The sequence below is a fragment of the Bolinopsis microptera genome, chromosome 1 (assembly GCF_026151205.1).
Source record: "Bolinopsis microptera isolate Bmic1 chromosome 1, MBARI_Bmic_1.0, whole genome shotgun sequence".
In the NCBI taxonomy this organism is placed as follows: domain Eukaryota; kingdom Metazoa; phylum Ctenophora; class Tentaculata; order Lobata; family Bolinopsidae; genus Bolinopsis; species Bolinopsis microptera.
The window spans coordinates 12,080,409-12,085,694 of record NC_087072.1 but is presented as its reverse complement, the minus strand read 5'-3'; positions in this window follow the sequence as shown (position 1 = coordinate 12,085,694).

Sequence of the window (5,286 nt, the reverse complement as noted above, 5' to 3'; positions counted from 1 at the left end):
GTCTAAGTGTGGCCTGCCTGAAGTCTAGGATGAAGCAATCACTGCTCGTCAACCAGCATAACCATGCTGATCTTGATTGGACAAACAAAGATTTCGAATGCTCTAATCTAAATTTTGACATTAAGTCTACCCTAGGGTCCACACATCCAAAATGATTATCTTGAAATTGAAAATTAGCTGGGTGTGCATTTTCCTTTGTCTTACTAACGTGTGTGAGCGCAGTGTAGTGAGAAAGTGTTTTTAACAGATTTATCATTAGACTTAGGATTATGATTTTTAATATATTACATTGATATAAGATTTATTTTTGATAGGTACTTAATAAAGTTGATGAATTTCCCTCCCTATTAAAATTTTAAACCCATTTAGTGAAAATTGATAAACGAAGATCTAGATATTGATACATATTATAACCAACATTGCTTATATTCTGCCTTGTAAACAAAGAGCAAATCTTCTTAATGCCTTCTTCCTGTCCTAAAACTAAAACTTCATCCTATTAAAGTAAAGGCCTGTTGTTACCACAAGCTATTATACTGTCCCTCTCAAAAACATGCCTCAGCCTCCATCAAAAACAATTTTAGTTTTCAGTCCTTCTAGTTTCCAAAAATCTACCGAGCTAGTGTTCTGGTGTGCACAAAAGCCCCTAAGCCCGTGCATTCCTTGCCCCGCTAGCTGCCAGTCCTTGACAAACTTCCAATAGCAAAGATCAACTAGTCATTTACAAATTGAGCACTATACAATTTTAATTGTTTTCAATATTTGACTTTGTAAAATGAGCTAAAACATTGATTTATTAGTTTCATTATGATTTATTAGTTTCATCACTAATTTCGAATAAATGTATAGATGCTGCATTGAATTCATGAAGATATCATTCGTTTTGAGCAATCATAAAGTTATTATATTGTCAATTAATCGCTCATGCCATAACTTTTCTTAAACAGGTGAGTTTTTAATAATGTTTTGAACAGATCAACATCGGAACAAGTCTTAATTTCAATTGGTAGTTGGTTCCAGATTTTCGGAGCAACAGTCTGAAACGCTCTTGGGTGTGATCTTGTAGATCCGACGGGTAGGTGTAAGGAGGAAGTTCTTCTGCTACTCGAACTAACAAATGTTACTAGATCACACAGATATGCAGGAGCAACACCATTGACTGCTTTGAAAATCAGTAAGCATAACTTAAACTCAATCCTCTCCTTCACCTTGAGCCAATGAAGGGATTTGAGCTTCTCCTCGACTGAGTCTCTCTTCTTTAATCCAAAAACCAGACGACATGCTCGGTTCTGAATGTTCTGCAGCTGCGTAATTGAGGCTTGACTACAACCATAGTAAAGTGCATTGCAGTAGTCAAGCGATGAGATTACAATTGCTTGAGTCAGTGTTCCCATCTGTTTGGTTGTGAGGAATGTTTTCATCTTAGCAAGGTCTCTTAGTTTCAGAAAACACGATGTTTTAAGTTGCTTGATTTGCTCACCAAAGTTTAGTTGAGAGTCGAGACGAAATCCGAGGTTCTTTGCAACAGGTGACAGCCTGACACACGTCTCAGAGTTAACAAACACGCCCCCTATAGACAGCTGCTGGAGAACAAGCGGTGTCCCAAAGACAAGAATCTCAGTTTTTCCTGCATTGAGCTGTAGATAATTTTTTTTCATCCAGTCATTAATTTCTTGGAAACATTTGGGAACATCGTTGATAAGGACGGGGGGCTCCTCGTTTGGCTTGAAACTTTTATACAGCTGATGATCGTCGGCGTAACCCTGGATAGAGAAGTTCAAATCATGTGCTGCTGAGTACAATCATTTTTTTTAAACGTCGTGGCGCTGCGCGCGTTATTGTGCTTAACTTGCTTCTGACGAGATCGTTGGACGTTGCTATGCAAACAGCAAAACTACAATCTGGAAGGGTTGTATTGGCATCGTCAATCAAAAAAATTGTTAAGGACATGTTTTTTTTTAAGTGTGGTGAAAATGACTTTGAGTGCCATGACACTTTTGACAATGAAAATAAAATGACTAGTAAGGAAAATCCATTAGTTAGTTAATATGTCATAATATAGTACCAAGGTAGTGCCAGTTTTCAGCATTTTGGACTATAATGTTTAAAACGCCCGTAAAAAACTGAATTTTGCGACTTTTCTGTTCAAAATTCAGATTATGTCTCAGAATTATTCAAAGAATATTTGGATTGGGGTAGGAATACTTGAACTGTGCTCAAAATAAGCAAAAAGTCATTTGTTTGGTAAAATTTCTTGTTTGGTTGAAGGGGTTGTACAAGGCCCATACTTTCGATCAGCTTGTGAATGAACTGTAACAACTTTCAAGAAACGCTGGTCTGTAATAATGTAACCTAGGAAAAACCTATTGTGTGCCTGTATTCAGTAAAAATTCACTCACAAAATTACAATTGAGTTTTTTTACATTGCAGTAGCTAGACAGCAACAAATTAGAACGTTTTTCAATCATACTGTCGAGATTAAGTCTGCTCAACAGCATTCTGTTCGAAAATCAACTTAAGAGTGTGTCAGTTTTCAGTAAAAAGTCATTTTTAGGTCAAATTCATCACGATTAAAAATTCGAAAGAAATGACTCTTTGCTGAATATTGGCACTATACAATTGATGTCTGACAGCATAAGCAGGTTCATCAAGATGATTCTTTACAAAATCTAACGATATTGTGTGTTCTAATTCAGCAAAAAGTCATTTTATAAATAATATTTTTAGCTTAAAATCTTCATAGAAATGACTTTTTGCTGATTATTGGCACGATAAAGTAGATTTCTGACAACAATATCATGTTCATCATGGAAATTTGGGACATACTATTGATGTTTGAAGTTCATTGTGCCAGTTTTAAGTTAGTTATAGCAGGTTATCACAACACTGCTTACAAAGCACAAATTTTATGTGATTTACCATTGGTATATGCCTAGAAAAAGAAGTCATTTTAAGCTGAATAATGGCACACAGTGCAACAAAATTGTGCCACATTAAACAAAAAAGGCACACCGCTCCCTCAAACAATATTCTGAACTAAAAGGAGTGCCATTTAGCAGTAAGAATGACTATTTCTGTCAAATAAGTCACTTTTTACTGATTTTCAGGACACATTTGTTGTTTAAATTTTCAGGATATAACTAAACTAAGATTCGTATCTGCAACATAAACAATTTGGTGGTTTGAGATGATTGATAATGCTGATATTGACTTCCAATAGTTGATAATTCCCACGCTGGCTGCAGCAGTCACTACAGCTGATTAGTGGCACTCTAATATTATTATCTGTTTTTGACCCCTTTATGAACACATTACTTTTCGAAATAGATGCTTAAACTAACACTTGTACACCCATGGATCAAGAAATAGACGATTTTTGTCTTTTTACATCATTTATCTATATGACTGATATGCTGAATTTGGGCACTCGGGACATAATTGAGTGTAAGCAGTACAGAGTTCAAGCCGTCTTTTAACTGATTAATGGCACCTTCAATCTAAAAGTCAATAAGGTGACTGAAAAAGAGAACTGAAATTTCGATACTTATTTCATCAATTAAAAAAAGATAAATTTCAAGCTGATACATGTGTGACTTTTTGCTGATGGCTCGCACATAGACATGTAAGAATAAGTTTAAAGACACAACCAAACATTATCTTATCCAGAAAATAGCACAGTCACGCCTTGATCTTTTTAATATTTTGACAAGAACCATCAATAGAGCAGTCGTATTCAGATATAAAAATGACTTTTTGCTGGATTCTGTCACTTACTGGAATTGCTAATAATGACTAAAATGCTGAAAACAGTTACTCGCTCCAATCTACTAGTGTTATGTGAACAATATTTGAGCAAAATATGGCGAAATCAATGGAATTAGTCAATTGGAGGTTAAAATGGTTTGCTGATTTTTGGCACTCAGTTTAATTGCTCATAAGTCATATTCTGCTTGAGCCTGGCACTTCGTTTTTTCAAATCACAACTGCTGAATATTTTCACTTCATCCTATGTACAAATTTATGGTTGCACTTTAAAAAGCATTGCGACTTTTTCCTCATTTTGTGCACTCTACTTTGAAAAAGGTGAAATCAGCAACTCACCACACTTAAAAAAAAACGTGTCCTTAAACACTATTGAATATTGTTTTCTTTACCGTACCAGTATGTTTAATTTTCGTAATCATGTAGCTCAATGTAGCTTGCTCGTTTTTCTCACACTAGGTCACTAGGTGCAAGAATCACGAAAAAATATAAACATTATAGTCGGGGTCTCCAGGTAAAGGGATTAGCGTACCATGTAATGTAATGTTGGCTGCATAAGCAGCAGCGACGCACCAACGATAGCGCTGCGCAAATTCAGTGTCATAAAATGTCTACTAACATGTACGATTTTAAACAAGACTTATTTATTTTCGTCGAGAGATTTATTATATGTTCTTTTTGTTGAAAATATCAGATTAAATTTCCTTGCATTTTTCTGCAAATCGATCCATTTGATAATCTACATAGATGAAATAATCGAGCTTACTGACATCAATTACAGAAGTTGCTAATCTTCTGCTTACTCATTCTATCGAAGTGTTGATTCCGAGATCAACAACACTATTTGCATATTTGTATGTAATGCAAATGTAATCAATCAGTTTCCAAAAATAAGATAAAACCTAATTGGTAATGTTCTAATAAAATAGTATTTCTTGAAGCACACTGATGTCTTTGTTATTTGCTACCTAATTTGTTTATATTTGTTGATGTACATTTATACCAGGATGTAACATTTCACATAAAATTATTATGACTAATTCTGCTTACTCATTCAATCGAAGTGTTGATTGCATGACGATTTCCGAGATTCTCATTTTTCCTATCACAGTCCACAACCTGGTTCTTGTTTTAATTTAATTATAAATGGAAAGCTCGAATGGTGCAGATCTGATCAGAATTGTGTATATTCTAAGTACTGCAATAAAAAGGTAATACAGGAAAAATTCTAGGCTGTGCCTCTCTATAATGGGTACCTCCATATACCTAGCGTCTTGTTTCCCTAAGTCCTATGTTATTGCCAACTCGAAGGGGACGGTTCTTAATTAATTAAATTATTAGCTATTTTTATTTCTAAAATAATAATAATGTATTTGCAGTATGACAATAATCACATTTATTTAGTGAAACAAGTTTTAAATTCCATCCTATTTACATTTAAATAAGGATGCATACACGGCTTTCTTGAGCCCCCAATTTATATCGTAGATCCACAATAATTAAGTATATTCTCATGGTAGACTT